The sequence below is a fragment of the Tasmannia lanceolata genome, unplaced genomic scaffold, assembly GCF_043159265.1.
Source record: "Tasmannia lanceolata isolate RefF3 unplaced genomic scaffold, GAP_Taslan_0.1 ptg000023l, whole genome shotgun sequence".
NCBI classification, from domain to species: Eukaryota; Viridiplantae; Streptophyta; class Magnoliopsida; order Canellales; family Winteraceae; genus Tasmannia; species Tasmannia lanceolata.
In genome coordinates, this window is record NW_027518700.1 from 29110269 (window position 1) to 29132464 (window position 22196).

The window sequence follows — 22196 nt, forward strand, 5'->3', positions numbered from 1 at the left end:
TCAATTGTTTGAAGGTTAATTGATTTTTTTCCTTTTTTCTTTTCTTTCTGGAACAATTAACTTCTCTTCTTTTGGAACTTGTCCCTCTTTTTTTTTCTGGAACGATTGATTTTTCTTTTTCTTTTTTTTTGAATCGACCGAACTCGGTTTAACCGAGCTGCCTACGTACCCCAGTGTAGGGATCAGATCTCGCGTAGTTCGGGGCGGATGCCCCTAGTTTGATGGGTTTTCAAGAAAATTTGATTCAGGCTCGAAGGGTTTGCAAACCGGTATTCTTTTGACGTTGGGTTCTGATTTTGGGATTTATTCGGCCAAAGGAGGCCTTCCGATGTTCAAATTGGGAATCGATCTAGGTTACTAGGGTCCCTCTGGTACTGATTATTTATTTATTTTTTCTTTTCTTTTTTTTCACAGAATTTGACGGCATTTCCAGGTAAGAGATAATGGATCTTCTTCTTCCAAGATTCTAATACGTGCTTTTGATTTTCATAGAGTGAAACTTGTTCTTTGACATCCTCCATCTATGGATTCGTACTCTCGATATCTGATGATCACTTTTCATTGTTTGCTCTTGAACTTTTCATCTTGAATTTGTTGGCTTTATGTTATGAATTTGAGAACCAAGGTCATTGATTGGAAATATGAAAGTTGTTTCCACTCTATGCCCCTTGTATAGCATATATCTTCTCACTTTCTTCATTTTCTTTGAGCTTTCCATCTATGTCTTGCCCCTGGTATCGGTTGTAGCTTTTCTAGACAATCTTCTTATTCTTGAAATAATTTTATCAATTCTTCACACTCTTTAGAGGGTAATGTATTTTCAATCGGCATTCACTGAATCAAAGTTTCAGTGCCAGTGTTTATCATTTCAATTTCATCTTTGAAAGGTTGGGATTGGCGCTCCTCCTCTCGTTCAAGTAATTGCTGTGACTCAAGTGGAGTTTCGTCAATTTTGTCCTCATTTGAGGAGGGAGTCTTATTTTAAGATCAGAAGCACACTTAAGAACAGACACAAGTGAACTTTTTGGAACTGACTGAAATTTTATTTAAAGAAAAGCTATTACATCAGACGACCTATCCTGAACATGCTCAGGATTCACAACTCTAAATAAGAAAGGGAAACAGAAGATAACTTGCCTGGACTAGGCATTGACCTTTAACTGTAAGACCGGACTCAACAATTATACTGTCCATGATGACTGACTCAACATAAAATAGTAAGTGACTAAAACTTTAACTGCTGCAACTGTTTGGCGTTGAAGGCTCGGCGAAGGCTGGTTCGTTCTGAACATCATCATGGCTGATACTTTCAATTTTGGACAATGATGACTGATTCGCATAGGGGAATGCGCCTAGCTCAAGGATTCTGAGAGTGAACTCTGAAGGACTTAGCAAAATAATCTTGAAAAAGGTAGCCCCTAGAGGAGGAAGAGACCAAGGATACAAGCAAGATTGGATCATCTGGACCAGGCATGATCAGATCATGAGATTGCATAATCAAAAAATTGTGAGATTCTGCTCCTGCCAGTTAGGGGATGGCATGAAGATACGATCGAATTGTATGACAGAAGAATGAAAGACGCACGATCAAGAGATTAGATGAGATAGCATAAGATTGCTTTCAACGGATAGATCATGAATGACTAATCCTATGAGATCTTTGGAAATGATGGGATTTATATCCTAACCCCAAAGGGAAATTTTTTTTTTTTCACATTTTATCAGTGTTACCTGAAGGCATCAACCATAATCCTAATCTATCGGAGTGGAGAGAGAATCTCGACTCATGACTTTGTTCGTGTATCTAAGGACCGATCGTGACCATTGGAAGATGGACCACGGCCTAATCTAGACACCAATGGGTAGGATATCCTAAACTAGGCTCACACACGTGATGTACATGTGTTCGTATACTACATGCATGTGTGGGTTAATCTAGGGGTAAGGCCAAGAGTTCCCTTAGCGCGAATCCCTGTTCGATATACTGTACCAGTGTCCGGCGTATCAGTACGTGAACAAGAGATCCGTTTACGTACCATAAAGGTACTAGGCTAAGGGTGGAATGCTTCTCTAGCACAGAGGCACCAGGTGATGAAATCCCAGTCAACCATGCTAGATAACACTCCGGGTTCCTAAAATAGGACGTGTGTGCACGTGAGATGCAAGAGTTTAGATGCAAGTGATGTAAGTGTGTGCAATAAGTTCGCGCAATCTATGATGCCTTCAGGTTTTGATAGATTAAGTTCGAGTAAAATGTGATGAGAAAATAAAACAAGACAAACTAATCCAACAAGTATAGAGTTTTTATGAGCCAGTTAAATTAAATTCAAATGAATTATCTTTTGAAATTTTGATGAAGTTAGGTGATCCCCAGCAGAGTCGCCAAACTGTGGTACCCTGATCCCGCGAGAGGGGTGTGGGGCGCGAGCCGCCGCGCTCTCTCTCTTGGTCTCTCGTACCCACGCGATTGGCGTGTGCATTTTAATGTTGATTTGAATTAATCTTTCCTGTGAACTTGGGATCACTAAGGCAATCCGAATTCCACACGAAAGAGACTGACAGAGTCGCCACCTAGATGTGGGATCTAGGACCCGTAATTAACCAGAAATCTAGACTCGCTACCTGGTTACGAGAATGGAAGGTATGGGGAGTTATCCGCCACATGCACCATTCCTGCCCGATAATCGGTCTTCGATTCCAAAAGCTAATTCTTTTAAATTTATTTTAAATGGCTCATTCAACTCTATGTTAATGTGCGAACTAAGTGACATGCATCCTATGATCTAATTTTAATGTGAATCCTAGATGTGTATCTTGATTTATTAATTTGTCTGGATTCATTCTAAGTGAAAGTTCTCCTAGAATTCTAATTTCATGGAAAATCCTAAGTGATTTGATTAAGCATTTACAAGAAAATTAATATACAAAACACCACAATTTGTTTGTGGTGCCGACTCGCGGGTGGTATGCCATCAGACATCCAAGCTGCCTACGTACCCAAGCCTTACTGGGATCAGAGTCGACGTAGTTCGGTGCATTTAAGCTAAGCTACATATGCCTAACTCAACTAGGACACCGATCTAGACGGGATTGACTGCTTCAACAGTTTTAAGAGAAGTTATTTAATTCAAGTTGAGGATTTTATTATCTTAGGATTTCATCGAAGATGCTATATGATCCTATCTAAATGCAAGTTGTCCCTTAGACTAATGCAGGTTAGCCTACATCCTAGTTTACTAGGCTTGTCCTAGGGAAAAACTGGATGACTAGTGTAACTTGACCTATGGCACGGTTGCTATACATAGCAAGCGTCCGTGATGAGGCTGGACTCCTAACTCTAAGACTCCCTAAAACTTAGGACACAACACGACACGACACCATTGTTCCTAAATTGGGCTCTAAGGGTTCTTACGACGGAAACCATAATCCAATGGTTCCGAGAGACACGAGATGAATCGAGATGATGAATAGTGTGAGGGAATGGGAAAGATAGAGAAAGGTGCGACTGAACTTGGGAGTGCCAAATTGCCTACGTACCCCGTGATGGGGATCAAGCCACACGTAGTTCCACTAGGGAGGTTACTTGGATTTTGGAAAACAGAATTGGTATTTGGATCAGGAATCGGGTTTGTATTTGAGCATTGGACTTGAGATTCAGAAACATTGATTTATCAATGGGATTTTGGAATTGGGAATTTGCATCAAAGAATTGAGCATATAGGAATCATCAAGGGTTTGAATTTTGGGAATTCAAAATGGGCGGGCTTATGAGATTCGGCCAAATGGATTCAGACATGCGACTCAGATTGTGTTGGGATATGACTTGGTTAGGCAAAAGGGAGGAAGTTCTATTAGGTGTAAACGGGCATTAGTAGAATAGGGGAATGACTCGGTTGTGACATGGAAGGCCGCCACTTGGTCGAATGCGACTCGGTTGCATTGGGATGGGTTGATTAAGGAATTGGATTGAGTCAACTAAGGGGAGAGTCCAATCGGTTAAAGAGGTTGAGCATACTCGACTAGAGAGTTGGGTCAACTCGACTAGGGAGGTTGGCTAGAGTTGACTCAGTTGAGCTGGGTTGGGATCCCACTTGGTTGGATTGTATTGGGGCGATTTGACTTAAGCTGCAGGTGGCCTGGCTGGGTTAGATTTAATGTAACCAGATTTATGGATAAATGGTGTGCCTCAATGAGTGGACAAAGGTATGGCTTGGGTTGATGTGACTCGGTTATAGGGTTTAAGGCTTATGGGTATGGGGTTTAGTGAGTTGGGTCTAAGTTAGGAGCAAACCCGAGACTAGCCATGGTCTAACCAGGAGGAAGCAGGGTACAAACCAGGGTGCGGACCAGGGTGCACCAGGGTGCGAACCAGCAGGGAACCAGGGTGCGAACCAGCAGGGGAACCAGGGTGCAACCAGCAGGGAACCTGGGTGCAACCAGCAGCGAACCTGGGTGCAACCAGGGTCTAACCAGAGTGCGAACCAGCAGGGAACCAGGGTGCGAACCAGTATCGAACCTGGGTGCAACCAGCAACGAACCTGGGTGCAACCAGGGTCTAACCAGAGGCTAACCAGGGGGAACCAGGGTGTGAACTAGGGTACGAACCAGAGTATAACCAGGGGCTGGCCAGGGTGCGAACCAGGGTGCGAATTAGTAGGGAACCAGAGTGCGAACCAGCAGGGAACCAGGGTGCGAACCAGCAGGGAACCAGGGTGCAACCAGTATCGAACCTGGGTGCAACCAGCAGCGAACCTGGGTGCAACCAGGAGCTAACCAGAGGCTAACCAGGGGGAACCAGGGTGTGAACCATTAGGGAAAAATAAAAATGAAGACCAGATGGGTTAAGAGAAGAGGGAAACATGTATAACTTCAAAGTCTACCATCAAGAAGAATATGAGTAAAGATTGATCCTAGATGCTTCCTAACATGGTTTTTCTTTTAAAGTAAAAGATATGCATGAAAACAGACCCTACATAGAATTGAAATAAATGCCTACCTCTTTGAAAACCCACTTTGTGTTTGATTTTTCTTTGATGTTAATTCCTTGAAGATGATTCCTTGCTTGATAATGACCGCTTTTGATATATATCACCCAACGTATAAAATCACCCGATCCGGCAAGGATGGCCGAACCCTTGAAGAGATGAGGGAGAGGGATGAATTTTCTAAGAGAGGGGTTCTTTTTCTTCTTCTCTTTGGATGGTGGGATGAGAGGGTATTTATAGGAGAATGGGATAGGAGGTTAGGTGAGGTTAGGTGAGGTTAGGTAAGGTTAGGTGAGGTTAGGTAAGGTTAGGTGAGGTTAGGTGAGGTTTGGGTGGTTAGGATGAGAGGAGAGGTTAGGTGAGGTTAGGTGAGGTTTGGATGGTTAGGATGAGAGGAGAGGTTAGGTGGTTTTGGATGGTGAGACCCAGGTCAAGATCTGTCATTGATCTAACGATTTACGGAAATCGGGTCTCGGAATGGAATCAGGGTCCGGGCTATGAAGTGACCCTAGCTTATTTTGTCCCGATTGATGATCCGTAAAGTCAGATCAAGATATTAATGACCTAAAACATATAAATCAATGATAGAGGGGGTTCTCACATGGATTTAACACACTAAATTCACTAATCAGGGTATTTTTCAATTTTTCGGATCTAATCATCTCACCAGGTACATCTCTTTATCATTTTGTTTTTTTCAAAAAATTTGAGGATGGATCAATATATTAGGTTATTGTTGGTTAAAGTAAAGCAAAATGTGGGTGTCTACACCTCTCCTCTCATCCTAACCACCCAAACCTCACCTAACCTCACCTAACCTCACCTAACCTTACCTAACCTCACCTAACCTTACCTAACCTCACCTAACCTCACCTAACCTCCTATCCCATTCTCCTATAAATACCCTCTCATCCCACCATCCAAGGGAGAAGAAGAAAAAGAATCCCTCTCTTAGAAAATTCATCCCTCTCCCTCATCTCTTCAAGGGTTCGGCCATCCTTGTCGGATCGGGTGATACGTTGGGTGATATATATCAAAAGCAGTCATTATCAAGCAAGGAATCATCTTCAAGGAATTAACATCAAAGAAAAATCAAACACAAAGTGGGTTTTCAAAGAGGTAGGCATTTATTTCAATTCTATGTAGGGTCTGTTTTCATGCATATCTTTTACTTTAAAAGAAAAACCATGTTAGGAAGCATCTGGGATCAATCTTTACTCATTCTTCTTGATGGTAGACTTTGAAGTTATACATGTTTCCCTCTTCTCTTAACCCATCTTATCTTCATTTTTATTTTTCCCTAATGGTTCACACCCTGGTTCCCCCTGGTTAGCCTCTGGTTAGACCCTGGTTGCACCCAGGTTCGTTGCTGGTTGCACCCAGGTTCGATACTGGTTCGCACCCTGGTTCCCTGCTGGTTCGCACTCTGGTTAGACCCTGGTTGCACCCAGGTTCGTTGCTGGTTGCACCCAGGTTCGATACTGGTTCACACCCTGGTTCCCTGCTGGTTCGCACTCTGGTTAGACCCTGGTTGCACCCAGGTTCGCTGCTGGTTGCACCCAGGTTCCCTGCTGGTTGCACCATGGTTCCCCTGCTGGTTCGCACCCTGGTTCCCTGCTGGTTCGCACTCTGGTTAGACCCTGGTTGCACCCAGGTTCGCTGCGGGTTGCACCCAGGTTCCCTGCTGGTTGCACCCTGGTTTCCCTGCTGGTTGCACCCTGGTTCCCCTGCTGGTTCGCACCCTGGTTCCCTGCTGGTTCACACTCTGGTTAGACCCTGGTTGCACCCAGGTTCGCTGCTGGTTGCACCCAGGTTCCCTGCTGGTTGCACCCTGGTTCCCCTGCTGGTTCGCACCCTGGTTCCCTGCTGGTTCGCACCCTGGTGCACCCTGGTCCGCACCCTGGTTTGTACCCTGCTTCCTCCTAGTTAGACCATGGCTAGTCTCGGGTTTGCTCCTAACTTAGACCCGACTCACTTGACCCTAACCATTAACCCAATCCAACCTAACCATTAACCACACCTAAACCCATACCCATAAGCCTTAAACCCTATAACCATAGCCACACATCATACACCACATGCCTTTCATTCATCCACCCAACAGTACCCTCATACACCCCTACAATAGACCCGGCCAACCCAGTTAACCCGGCCATCGGGCCCATTCGGCCCAATTAATTCATTCCCCTTAAGAGCCACTTTGCCCTATTGGTTCCTAAGATACTCCAACCACCCAAACCTCAAGCCGCACCCCAATCCACGCTCAACCAGTTCCAATCCAGTCTAAGCCAAGTCAACCCGCACTTGACCTTGACCATTAACCCAATCCAATCCAACTCAACCATTAACCCCACCTAACCTGACCCTAGCACAACTCAACCGAGTCACATCAACCCAAGCCATACCTTTGTCCACTCACTGAGGCACACCATTTATCCATAAATCTGGTTACATTAAATCTAACCCAGCCAGGCCACCTGCAGCTTAAGTCAAATCGCCCCAATACAATCCATCCAAGTGGGATCCCAACCCAGCTCAACTGAGTCAACTCTAGCCAACCTCCCTAGTCGAGTTGACCCAACTCTCTAGTCGAGTATGCTCAACCTCTTTAACCGATTGGACTCTCCCCTTAGTTGACTCAATCCAATTCCTTAATCAACCCATCCCAATGCAACCGAGTCGCATTCGACCAAGTTGCGGCCTTCCATGTCACAACCGAGTCATTCCCCTATTCTACTAATGCCCTTTTACACCTAATAGAACTTCCTCCCTTTTGCCTAACCAAGTCATATCCCAACACAATCTGAGTCGCATGTCTGAATCCATTTGACCGAATCTCATAAGCCCGCCCATTTTGAATTCCCAAAATTCAAACCCTTGATGATTCCTATATGCTCAATTCTTTGATGCAAATTCCCAATTCCAAAATCCCATTGCTAAATCAATGTTTCTGAATCTCAAGTCCAATGCTCAAATACAAACCCGATTCCTGATCCAAATACCAATCCTGTTTTCCAAAATCCAAGCAACCTCCCCAGCGGAACTACGTGTGGCTTGATCCCCATCGCGGGGTACGTAGGCAATTTGGCACTCCCAAGTTCAGTCGCACCTTTCTCTATCTTTCTCATTCCCTCACACTATTTCATCATCTCTTCCATTTTTTTTTTCACTAACCTCGAGAATTTAAATCGATTTGTCTTGTGTCTTTCGGAACCGTTGGATCACGGTTTCCGTCGTAAGGACCCTTAGAGCCCAATTTAGGAACACCGGTGTCGTGTCGTATCCTAAGTTTTAGAGAGTCCTAGAGTTAGGAGTCCAGCCTCATCACGGACGCTTGCTATGTATAGCAACCGTGCCATAGGTCTAGTTACACTAGTCACCCAATCTTTCCCTAGGACAAGCCTAGTAAACTAGGATGTAAGGCAAACCTGCATTAGTCTAAGGGACCATTTGCATTTAGATGAGAATCATATAGCATCTTAGATGAAATCCTAAGATAATAAAATCCTCAACTTGAATTAAATAACTTCTCCTAAAACTGTTGAAACAGTCAATCCCGTCTAGGTCGGTGTCTTAGTTGAGTTAGGCATATGTAACTTAGCTTAGGTGCACCGAACTACGTCGACTCTGATCCCAGTGAGGCTTGGGTACGTAGGCAGCTTGGATGTCTGACGGCATACCACCCGCGAGTCGGCACCACAACAAATTGTGGTGTTTTGGATATTAATTTTCTTGTAAATGCTTAATCAAATCATTTAGGGCTTTCCATGAAATTAGAATTCTAGGAGAACTTTCACTTAGAATGAATCCAGACAAATTAATAAATCAAGATACACATCTAGGATTCACATTGAAATTAGATCATAGGATGCATGTCACTTAGTTCGCACATTAACATAGAGTTGAATGAGCCATTTAAAATAAATTTAAAAAGTTAGCTTTTGGAATCGAAGGCCGATTATCGGGCAGGAATGGTGCATGTGGCGGATAACTCCCCATACCTTCCATTCTCGTAACCAGGTAGCGAGTCTAGATTTCTGGTTAATTTCGGGTCCTAGATCCCACATCTAGGTGGCGACTCTGTCAGTCTCTTTCGTGTGGAATTCGGATTGCCTTAGTGATCCCAAGTTCACATGAAAGACGAATTCAAATCAACAATTAAATGCACACGCCAATCGCGTGGGTACGGGAGACCAAGAGAGAGCGCGTGGCGGCTCGCGCCACACCCCTCTCGCGGGATCGGGTACCACAGCCACGACTCGTCTCCGCAAAGACCGGAAGCGCACTCCTGGTCCGGAACCAGGCCGGACGCAAAAACCAACGCTACTTGGAAACCCACTTCACTAAAACTCGGGTACTAACTGTTTGGAAACCTAGTTCGCTAAAACTCGGGTACTCGCTGCTTGGAAACCCAGTTCACTTAAACTCGGGTACTCACTGCTTGGTTCACCACTCGGTAAAATTCGGGTACTCACTGCTTGGAAACCCAGTTCGCTAAAACTCGGGTACTCACTGCTTGGTTCGCCACGGCTCGTCTCCGCAGAAACCTGGAAAGGGGTCCCTGTCTGGAACCAGCCCGCACGCAAAAACCAACGCTGCTTGGAAACCCAGTTCACTAAAAGTCGGGTACTCACTACTTGGAAACCTAGTTCGTTAGAACTCGGGTACACACTGCTTGGTTCGCCACGGCTCGTCTCCGCAAAGACCGGAAGCGCACTCCTGGTCCGGAACCAGGCCGGACGCAAAAACCAACGCTACTTGGAAACCCACTTCACAAAAACTCGGGTACTCACTGCTTGGAAACCGAGTTCGTTAAAACTCGGGTACACACTGCTTGGTTCGCCACGGCTCGTCTCCGCAAAGACTGGAAGTGCACTCCTGGTCCGGAACCAGGCCGGATGCAAAAACCAACTCTGCTTGAAAACCCAGTTCACTAAAACTCAGTTACTCACTGCTTGGAAACCGAGTTCGCTAAAACTCGGGTACTCGTGTGGTACCCGATCCCTCGAGAGGGGTGGGGCGCGAGCCGCCGCTCCTTCTCTCTTGGTCTCTCGTATCCACGCGATTGGCGTGTGTTTTTAATTGTTGATTGTAATTCGTCTTTTATGTGAACTTGGGATCACTAAGGCAATCCGAACTCCACACGAAAGAGACTGACAGAGTCGCCACCTAGATGTGGGATCTAGGACCCCTAATTAACCAGAAATCTAGACTCGCTACCTGGTTACGAGAATGGAAGGTATGGGGAGTTATCCACCACATGCACCATTCCTGCCCGATAATCGGTCTTCGATTCCAAAAGCTAACTCTTTTAAATTTATTTTAAATGGCTCATTCAACTCTATGTTAATGTGCGAACTAAGTGACATGCATCCTATGATCTAATTTCAATGTGAATCCTAGATGTGTATCTTGATTTATTAATTTGTCTGGATTCAATCTAAGTGAAAGTTCTCCTAGAATTCTAATTTCATGGAAAATCCTAAGTGATTTGATTAAGCATTTACAAGAAAATTAATATACAAAACACCACAATTTGTTATGGTGCCGACTCGCGGGTGGTATGCCGTCAGACATCCAAGCTGCCTACGTACCCAAGCCTCACTGGGATCAGAGTCGACGTAGTTCGGTGCACCTAAGCTAAGCTACTTATGCCTAACTCAACTAGGACACCGACCTAGACGGGATTGACTGTTTCAACAGTTTTAGGAGAAGTTATTTAATTCAAGTTGAGGATTTTATTATCTTAAGATTTCATCTAAGATGCTATATGATTCTCATCTAAATGCAAATGGTCCCTTAGACTAATGCAGGTTTGCCTACATCCTAGTTTACTAGGCTTGTCCTAGGGAAAGATTGGGTGACTAGTGTAACTAGACCTATGGCACGGTTGCTATACATAGCAAACGTCCGTGATGAGGCTGGACTCCTAACTCTAGGACTCCCTAAAACCTAAGACTCCCTAAAACTTAGGACACGACACGACACCGGTGTTCCTAAATTGGGCTCTAAGGGTTCCTAAAGGAATTTTGAATCCACCGGCTCTTGGAAATCTCGAATTCTTTTGGGCTTGTGGAAACTTTTAGAGTTTTCTTGAAGCTTTTATTATCTGAAGGTATTTAGTGTGTTTGGTAGCTTTTAAAGTTGTTTATTTAGAAAGTTTTAGTTTCACTTGAAATTTTTAGTGGTCTTTTGGTTAATGGCTTTTAACGGATTTTTATCAGTGGATTTTAAATGGGTGAATTTTAGTTTTGTTAATTTTAGGTTGGATGTACTTTAGATTAATGTCTTTCGATTTTGGTTTGGAAAATGACGTTAACACAACCAAGTTTTGACAATTGCACAAATTCGACAAACCATTGACCATTAAAAGATCTAACAAATGCAGCCCACTAAAACTGTCGTAACTCTTTAACCGCTTGGCCAAATTCAACGTACGAACATGCGTTGGAAAGATATTTTATAGGGCTACAACTTTTTAGTTCTCCATTGTTTGTAAATCTGTGATTTAGAGGTTCGAATTTGTGTTGCAAACAAAAGGACAGCAACATTAAACTGGAAATGCCTAAAGGTGTGCCACAACCATTTTGGACTTAACTTTTTAACCACTCGCCGTCTGATCTAGCACGAATACTCGTTGGAAACGGCACGAAAATATCTACGACTTTGTAGTTAACCATTTCCCACGATTCTGTTGTTTAGAGGTCGAAAAATCTGTTTAAAGTCTAACAGCTAGCACTATGACGGGAATGATATTGGCACCCCCATGTTTTCTTTTGATAGTTCTTATTTTTTTTAGTGATTAAAAGACGGTGAATATGAAAAATGGCTTGAATGGGCCTGAGATTAGATTCAAATGGGATGTTTGAAAAAGGGGTTGTTTTTATCTACTTGGCAAGGTGGGGTATGGATATTGGGTTCTTGAGATTGAGTGGGGGCTGTTGTTATCAAATTGGAGTGGGGGCTGTTGTTATCAATTGAAAGATGGAGATTTTGTAAGCCAAATTAAATGGGTTTTGATAATTCACGTAAAATTCAAGTTTTCTTTCTTGTAAATGTTCAAAATTTTTAATGAATTGTTTTCCCAAAAGAAATCTAAATTCCCTAACAAGCCAATGATTTCAAAATCCCATCACAAATAGGTTCTAATGACCCTATCACATTAATTATATTTAGCATAAGTGAGAACATGACCAAGGCCAAACTAGTACGAAATTAAACATGACATCAACCAAAATATACGCAAAACAACACTCAATCCTACAAATATAGAAAAGAAAATAAAATTCCAAAAGGCATACCTTTTTGTAGACGATATTCCATGCAAACTTATGGAGAAGAGGGATTTGGTCTAGAGAGAGGGCTTGAATTTTCTAAGAGAGGGGTTCTCTCCTCTTTTCTTCTCTTCTTTTTTCTTTTGATGGTGGGATGAGAGGGTATTTATAGGAGAATGGGATAGGAGGTTAGGTGAGGTTAGGTGAGGTTAGGTAAGGTTAGGTGAGGTTAGGTAAGGTTAGGTGAGGTTAGGTGAGGTTTGGTGAGGTTTGGATGGTTATGATGAGAGGAGAGGTTAGGTGAGGTTAGGTGAGGTTTGGATGGTTAGGATGAGAGGAGAGGTTAGGTGGTTTTGGATGGTTAGACCCAGGTCATGATCTGCCACTGATCTAACGATTTACGGAAATCGGGTCTCGGAATAGAATCAGGGTCCGGGCTATGAAGTGACCCTAGCTTATTTTGTCCCGATTGATGATCCGTAAAGTCAGATCAAGATATTAATGACCTAAAACATATAAATCAATGATAGAGGGGGTTCTCACATGGATTTAACACACTAATTTATTTGTCGATTAAAACAAAACAAAATGGGGTGTCTACAGATGCCCCTCTTTGGTAGAGATGACGTAGTCATTGAATACCAAAGTTAAAAATGACAGAACCATTTTGCGTAGCTTTAATCGACAAAGGACTCTCTAGACACAACGCACCTTAACATAATGCAAAACCTTAGATGAAACCCTAGAACTTGAATAATAAAAAAAAAACTCGATGCGGCGCCGTTCACAAACGGGCAATTAGAGAATGAGATATCATTTTCGAATGGATTCTGAAGGAAAAGGACAAAGATCGCTCTCAAATAGTTTTTAGAAGGAGATGAGACGCCGCTCACAAGCGGGTTCAACGAGGATAAGAAGCATTCCCAAATGGACTTGGATAATGAGGCACCGTTCACAAACGGCCTCTAGGAGGATAGAAAACCATTCACAAATGGACTCGAGAAAAGAGGCACCGTTCACAAACGGGCTCAAGGAGAAGACAAGACCATTCACAAATGGACTCGAGAAATGAGGCACCGTTCACAAACGGGCTCAAGGAGGACGATACCATTCACAAATGGATTCGAGAAAAGAGGCACCGTTCACAAACGGGCTCAAGGAGAAGACAAGACCATTCACAAATGGACTCGAGAAATGAGGCACCGTTCACAAACGGGCTCAAGGAGGACGATACCATTCACAAATGGATTCGAGAAAAGAGGCACCATTCACAAACGGGCTCAAGGATAAGACAAGACCATTCACAAATGGACTCGAGAAATGAGGCACCATTCACAAACAGGCTCAAGGAGAAGACGAGACCATTCACAAATGGACTCGAGAAATGAGGCACCGTTCACAAACGGGCTCAAGGAGAAGACGAGACCATTCACAAATGGATTCGAGAAATGAGGCATCGTTCACAAACGGGCTCAAGGAGAAGACAAGACCATTCACAAATGGATTCGAGAAATGAGGCACCGTTCACAAACGGGCTCAAGGAGAAGACAAGACCATTCACAAATGGATTCGAGAAATGAGGCACCGTTCACAAACGGGCTCAAGGAGAAGACAAGACCATTCACAAATGGACTCGAGAAATGAGGCACCGTTCACAAACGGGCTCAAAGAGGACACGAGACCATTCACAAATGGACTCAGAAAATGAGGCACCGTTCACAAACGGGCTCAAGGAGAAGATGAGACAATTCACAAATGGACTCAGAGAATGAGACACCTGTTCACAAACGGGTTCGAGGAGAAGACGAGACCATTCACAAATGGACTCGAGAAATGAGGCACCGTTCACAAACGGGCTCGAAGAATTTAGGGATTTTTTTATGAACTTGAATTTGACGTAGGAATGGATTTTTATTTTTATTTTTTAATTAAGGATTTGGATTTGATAAATTTTTTTAATTTTGGAAAATGAGGTACCGTCCGCAAACGGGCTCAAGGAGAAGATGAGACCATTCACAAATGGCCTCGAGAAAAGAGGCACCGTTCACAAACGGGCTCAAAGAGGACATGAGACCATTCACAAATGGACTCAGAGAATGAGAAACCTGTTCACAAACGGGTTCAAGGAGAAGACGAGACCATCCCCAAATGGCCTCGAGAAAAGAGGCACCGTTCACAAACGGGCTCAAAGAGGGCATGAGATTTTTCATGAACTTGAATTTGACGTAAGATTGGATTTGTTTGAATCGGGGATTGGTTTTGATGAATTTTTTATTTTTGGGAAATGAGGTACCGTCCGCAAACGGGCTCAAGGAGAAGACGAGACCATTCACAAACGGCCTCGAGAAATGAGGCACCTTTCACAGAAGGGCTCAAAGAGGACATGAGATTTTTCATGAACTTGAATTTGACGTAAGATTGGATTTGTTTGAATCGGGGATTGGATTTGATGAATTTTTATTTTTGGGAAATGAGGTACCGTCCGCAAACGGGCTCAAGGAGAAGACGAGACCATTCACAAATGGGCTCGAGAAATGAGGCACCGTTCACAAACGGGCTCGACGACACAAGATAGCTTTGATTGATGAATTCAACAATGAAAAATTTAGAGATTTTTATGAATTTGAATTTGACGTAGGATTGGATTTTTTGAATTGGGGATTGGATTTGATGAATTTTTGATTTTTTGAGAAATGAGGCACCGTCCACAAACGGGCTCAAGGAGGACATGAGACCATTCATAAATGAACTCAGAAAATGAGGCACCGTTCACAAATGGGCTCAAGGAGAAGACGAAACCATTCACAAATGGACTCGAGAGATGAGGCACCGTTCATAAACGGGCTCAAGGAGAAGACGAGGCCATTTGCAAATGGGCTCGAGAAAAGAGGTACCGTTCACAAACGGGCTCGAAGAATTTAGAGATTTTCCATGAACTTGAATTTGACGTAAGATTGGATTTGATGAATTTTTTATTTTTTTGAACTCAATGAAATCGGGGATATTATGGATCGTGCCCGACAAAGATGTTGGAAACTAGGACTTTGACGAATGATGAAACGGCAAACCTTTGGAACGAAGAACCATTACTAGCAAGAATGGATTAGGAACATTTTTATGAAACTTCAACAAGATTTTTCTCAAAGAGACTGCTGGTCTTGTCTTCTGGGGATTTTGATAACTGAAACCTTGAACAAGACATTTGAGATTGGTAATTTAGAACAACGACTCTCTTGGATATTAACATGGAAAAGCGGGATCTGCTTCTTGACAGGTGTTTAGATAAACATTTCTTGACCAGGATAACTAACCGGAAGGGAATTATGAATTTGAATGGTTCATCTTTCTGAGAAATTGGCTCAACCACCATTGCATCTGAGGTTCTTCCAAGCTTAAGGTGCCTTCCTGGGGTATGATCTTTTTACGGAAGCTGGGCTTTCTGATGTTTCTACTTCTGAATTTTTCTGAGCTGATCTTCTTTGAAATGAAGTTGTTTGACTAAATTCTCGAGCTCTTTCAGGTATAATTGCAGGGAGATGCCTAGGCCTGGCCTCCTTCACCAAGACAGTTACATCATTTGGACATAGGAACGACAATTGACTCTTTCTAAAGAGAAAACTTAGATGAAAGGCACTACTCAAAGGATTGAGCAGCCCTGAAGGAGTGAACTTAGAATAATAAAGATTGACTGACTATACTGACAAACATAGTGATGCTTCTGACTTAGTTAATGTTTTGTTTGGTAAGTCTATCCTTTCAAGGAATAGTTTTTCAATTGGTAAACACCGGACTTCTTCCTCGAAACAGTAATGCCTCAAGAATTTAATTACGACCCCTAAGATTGCTTAGCTTCAATGCCCCCAGTTTTGAGGATATCACTTGAATTTGCTTGAACTTCAGTTGATCTTCAGTCTTGATACCGGCTGTTGCCTTCTTATACTGATTCTCTTACCGTGACCAAGTCACCTCTTCAGGGTTTTTAATTTGGCGGACCGCGCTAGCCTTAACTTTTGCCTGAACCACCTTTCTAGGTTTTCGATCCAGCAGGCTATCCCCTTAGCTTTTGCCTAAGCCGCCCTTTCGGGTTTTCAACTTAGCAGGGGAATGATCTTAAATTTTGCCTAGACCGCCCTTTCAGGTTTTCAGTCTAGCAGATCTTCAAACTCCGTTATTTTTCTTATTCATCATCATTTCATTTTTTTATTGTATCTCAGGACCTAGCTCATTAGTTCTGAACACCAGAAGGACTTTTATAGGTAGGATAGGGCTTTTCAAAGAATGGCTTAAGGCTCAACAAAGATTTCGACCGAACCTGTGAACAGGTCGCCTACATATCCCAAGGTAGGAATCAGGTCGTGTGTAGTTCAGGGCGAATGCCCCTAGTTTGAAGATAAATTGTTTGATTTTTTTTTTCCTTTTTTCTTTTCTTTCTGGAACAATTAACTTCTCTTCTTTTGGAACTTGTCCCTCTCTTTTTTTTTTGAAAGGATTGAATTTCTTTTCCTTTTTGAATCGACCGAACTCGGTTCAACCGAGTTGCCTACGTACCCCAGTATAGGGATCAGGTCTCGCGTAGTTCGGGGGAATGCCCCAAGTTTGATGGGTTTTCAAGAAAATTTGATTTAGGCTCGAAGGGTTTGCAAATCGGTATTCTTTTGACATTGGGTTTTGATTTTGGGATTTAATCGGCCAAAGGAGGCCTTTCGATGTTCAGATTGGGAATCGATCTAGGTTACTAGAGTCCCTCTGGTACTGATTATTTTTTTTTCTCTTTTGTTTTTTTTTTTCGCGGAGTTTGACGGCATTTCCAGGTAAGAGATAATGGATCTTCTTCTTTCAAGATTCTAATACGTGCTTTTGACTTTCATAGAGCGAAACTTGTTCTTTGACATCCTCCATCTATGGATTCGTACTCTCGATATCTGATGATCACTTTTCATTGTTTGCTTTTGAACTTTTCATCTTGAATTTGTTGGCTTTATGAATTTGAGAACCAAGGTCATTGATTGGAAATATGAAAGTTGTTTCCACTCTATGCCCCTTGTATAGCATATATCTTCTCACTTTCTTCATTTTCTTTGAGCTTTCCATCTATGTCTTGCCCCTGGTATCGGTTGTAGCTTTTCTAGACAATCTTCTTATTCTTGAAATAATTTTATCAATTCTTCACACTCTTTAGAGGGTAATGTATTTTCAATCGGCATTCACTGAATCAAAGTTTCAGTGCCAGTGTTTATCATTTCAATTTCATCTTTGAAAGGTTGGGATTGGCGCTCCTCCTCTCGTTCAAGTAATTGCTGTGACTCAAGTGGAGTTTCGTCAATTTTGTCCTCATTTGAGGAGGGAGTCTTATTTTAAGATCAGAAGCACACTTAAGAACAGACACAAGTGAACTTTTTGGAACTGACTGAAATTTTATTTAAAGAAAAGCTATTACATCAGACGACCTATCCTGAACATGCTCACGATTCACAACTCTAAATAAGAAAGAGAAACAGAAGATAACTTGCCTGGACTAGGCATTGACCTTTAACTGTAAGACCGGACTCAACAATTATACTGACCATGATGACTGACTCAACATAAAATAGTAAGTGACTAAAACTTTAACTGCTGCAACTGTTTGGCGTTGAAGGCTCGGCGAAGGCTGGTTCGTTCTGAACATCATCATGGCTGATACTTTCAATTTTGGACAATGATGACTGATTCGCATAGGGAAATGCCCCTAGCTCAATGATTCTGAGAGTGAACTCTGAAGGACTTAGCAAAATAATTTTGAAAAAGGTAGCCCCTAGAGGAGGAACAGACCAGGGGTACAAGCAAGATTGGATTATCTGGACCAGGCATGATCAGATCATGAGAACGCATAATCGAAAGATTGTGAGATTCTGCATCTGCCAGTTAGGGGATGGCATGAAGATACGATCGAATCGTATGACAGAAGAACGAAAGACGCACGATCAAAAGATTAGATGAGATAGCATAAGATTGCTTTCAACGGATAGATCATGAATGACTAATCCTATGAGATCTTTGAAAATTATGGGATTTATATCCTAACCCAAAGGGAAATTTTTTTTTTTTTTTTTTTTTTTTTCACATTTTATCAGTGTTACCTGAAGGCATCAACCCTAATCCTAATCTATCGGAGTGGAGAGAGAATCTCGACTCATGACTTTGTTCGTGTATCTAAGGACCGATCGTGACCATTGGAAGATGGACCACGGCCTAATCTAGACACCAATGGGTAGGATATCCTAAACTAGGCTCACACACATGATGCACATGTGTTCGTATACTACATGCATGTGTGGGTTAATCTAGGGTTAAGGCCAAGAGTTCCCTTAGCGCGAATCCCTGTTCGATATACTGTACCAGTGTCCGGCGTATCAGTACGTGAACAAGAGATCCGTTTACGTACCATAAAGGTACTAGGCTAAGGGTGGAATGCTTCTATAGCACAGAGGCACCAGGTGATGAAATCCCAGTCAACCATGCTAGATAACACTCCGGGTTCCTAAAATAGGACGTGTGTGCACGTGAGATGCAAGAGTTTAGATGCAAGTGATGTAAGTGTGTGCAATATGTTTGCGCAATCTATGATGCCCTCAGGTTTTGTTAGGTTAAGTTCGAGTAAAATGTGATGAGAAAATAAAACAAGACAAACTAATCTAACAAGTATAGAGTTTTTATGAGCCAGTTAAATTAAATTCAAATGAATTATCTTTTGAAATTTTAATGAAGTTAGGTGGTCCCCAGCAGAGTCGCCAGACTGTGGTACCCGATCCCTCGAGAGGGGTGGGGCGCGAGCCGCCGCTCCTTCTCTCTTGGTCTCTCGTATCCACGCGATTGGCGTGTGTTTTTAATTGTTGATTGTAATTCGTCTTTTATGTGAACTTGGGATCACTAAGGCAATCCGAACTCCACACGAAAGAGACTGACAGAGTCGCCACCTAGATGTGGGATCTAGGACCCCTAATTAACCAGAAATCTAGACTCGCTACCTGGTTACGAGAATGGAAGGTATGGGGAGTTATCCACCACATGCACCATTCCTGCCCGATAATCGGTCTTCGATTCCAAAAGCTAACTCTTTTAAATTTATTTTAAATGGCTCATTCAACTCTATGTTAATGTGCGAACTAAGTGACATGCATCCTATGATCTAATTTCAATGTGAATCCTAGATGTGTATCTTGATTTATTAATTTGTCTGGATTCAATCTAAGTGAAAGTTCTCCTAGAATTCTAATTTCATGGAAAATCCTAAGTGATTTGATTAAGCATTTACAAGAAAATTAATATACAAAACACCACAATTTGTTATGGTGCCGACTCGCGGGTGGTATGCCGTCAGACATCCAAGCTGCCTACGTACCCAAGCCTCACTGGGATCAGAGTCGACGTAGTTCGGTGCACCTAAGCTAAGCTACTTATGCCTAACTCAACTAGGACACCGACCTAGACGGGATTGACTGTTTCAACAGTTTTAGGAGAAGTTATTTAATTCAAGTTGAGGATTTTATTATCTTAAGATTTCATCTAAGATGCTATATGATTCTCATCTAAATGCAAATGGTCCCTTAGACTAATGCAGGTTTGCCTACATCCTAGTTTACTAGGCTTGTCCTAGGGAAAGATTGGGTGACTAGTGTAACTAGACCTATGGCACGGTTGCTATACATAGCAAACGTCCGTGATGAGGCTGGACTCCTAACTCTAGGACTCCCTAAAACCTAAGACTCCCTAAAACTTAGGACACGACACGACACCGGTGTTCCTAAATTGGGCTCTAAGGGTTCCTAAAGGAATTTTGAATCCACCGGCTCTTGGAAATCTCGAATTCTTTTGGGCTTGTGGAAACTTTTAGAGTTTTCTTGAAGCTTTTATTATCTGAAGGTATTTAGTGTGTTTGGTAGCTTTTAAAGTTGTTTATTTAGAAAGTTTTAGTTTCACTTGAAATTTTTAGTGGTCTTTTGGTTAATGGCTTTTAACGGATTTTTATCAGTGGATTTTAAATGGGTGAATTTTAGTTTTGTTAATTTTAGGTTGGATGTACTTTAGATTAATGTCTTTCGATTTTGGTTTGGAAAATGACGTTAACACAACCAAGTTTTGACAATTGCACAAATTCGACAAACCATTGACCATTAAAAGATCTAACAAATGCAGCCCACTAAAACTGTCGTAACTCTTTAACCGCTTGGCCAAATTCAACGTACGAACATGCGTTGGAAAGATATTTTATAGGGCTACAACTTTTTAGTTCTCCATTGTTTGTAAATCTGTGATTTAGAGGTTCGAATTTGTGTTGCAAACAAAAGGACAGCAACATTAAACTGGAAATGCCTAAAGGTGTGCCACAACCATTTTGGACTTAACTTTTTAACCACTCGCCGTCTGATCTAGCACGAATACTCGTTGGAAACGGCACGAAAATATCTACGACTTTGTAGTTAACCATTTCCCACGATTCTGTTGTTTAGAGGTCGAAAAATCTGTTTAAAGTCTAACAGCTAGCACTATGACGGGAATGATATTGGCACCCCCATGTTTTCTTTTGATAGTTCTTATTTTTTTTAGTGATTAAAAGACGGTGAATATGAAAAATGGCTTGAATGGGCCTGAGATTAGATTCAAATGGGATGTTTGAAAAAGGGGTTGTTTTTATCTACTTGGCAAGGTGGGGTATGGATATTGGGTTCTTGAGATTGAGTGGGGGCTGTTGTTATCAAATTGGAGTGGGGGCTGTTGTTATCAATTGAAAGATGGAGATTTTGTAAGCCAAATTAAATGGGTTTTGATAATTCACGTAAAATTCAAGTTTTCTTTCTTGTAAATGTTCAAAATTTTTAATGAATTGTTTTCCCAAAAGAAATCTAAATTCCCTAACAAGCCAATGATTTCAAAATCCCATCACAAATAGGTTCTAATGACCCTATCACATTAATTATATTTAGCATAAGTGAGAACATGACCAAGGCCAAACTAGTACGAAATTAAACATGACATCAACCAAAATATACGCAAAACAACACTCAATCCTACAAATATAGAAAAGAAAATAAAATTCCAAAAGGCATACCTTTTTGTAGACGATATTCCATGCAAACTTATGGAGAAGAGGGATTTGGTCTAGAGAGAGGGCTTGAATTTTCTAAGAGAGGGGTTCTCTCCTCTTTTCTTCTCTTCTTTTTTCTTTTGATGGTGGGATGAGAGGGTATTTATAGGAGAATGGGATAGGAGGTTAGGTGAGGTTAGGTGAGGTTAGGTAAGGTTAGGTGAGGTTAGGTAAGGTTAGGTGAGGTTAGGTGAGGTTTGGTGAGGTTTGGATGGTTATGATGAGAGGAGAGGTTAGGTGAGGTTAGGTGAGGTTTGGATGGTTAGGATGAGAGGAGAGGTTAGGTGGTTTTGGATGGTTAGACCCAGGTCATGATCTGCCACTGATCTAACGATTTACGGAAATCGGGTCTCGGAATAGAATCAGGGTCCGGGCTATGAAGTGACCCTAGCTTATTTTGTCCCGATTGATGATCCGTAAAGTCAGATCAAGATATTAATGACCTAAAACATATAAATCAATGATAGAGGGGGTTCTCACATGGATTTAACACACTAATTTATTTGTCGATTAAAACAAAACAAAATGGGGTGTCTACAACTCGCTGCTCCGAAACCTAGTTCGCTAAAACTAGGGTACTCGCTGCTCGGAAACCCAGTTCACTAAAACTCGGGTACTCACTGCTTGGAAACCCAGTTCGCTAAAACTCGGGTACTCGCTGCTTGGTTCGCCACGGGTCGTCTCTGCAAAGACTGGAATTGCACTCCTGGTCCGGAACTAGGCCGGACGCAAAAACCAACGCTACTTGGAAACCCACTTCACTAAAACTCAGGTACTCACTGCCTGGAAACCTAGTTCGCTAAAACTCGGGTACTC

The 22196-nt window shown here is 42.3% G+C and overlaps 1 long non-coding RNA gene across 3 annotated transcripts; it reads right to left on the minus strand.

Annotated features, from left to right (window-relative positions):
• Positions 1-1021: 1021 nt before the first annotated feature.
• Positions 1022-21901, minus strand: LOC143856793 (uncharacterized). Of its 3 annotated transcripts, none has more exons than XR_013238360.1 (3): positions 21345-21901; positions 12287-18153; positions 1022-1461 (listed from the first exon to the last, which is right to left on the minus strand). It is a non-coding gene; the product is annotated as an uncharacterized LOC143856793 (long non-coding RNA). The 3 variants fall into 3 exon arrangements; XR_013238361.1 differs by having other exon boundaries at positions 1022-1515; XR_013238359.1 differs by having other exon boundaries at positions 1022-1521.
• Positions 21902-22196: the final 295 nt, after the last annotated feature.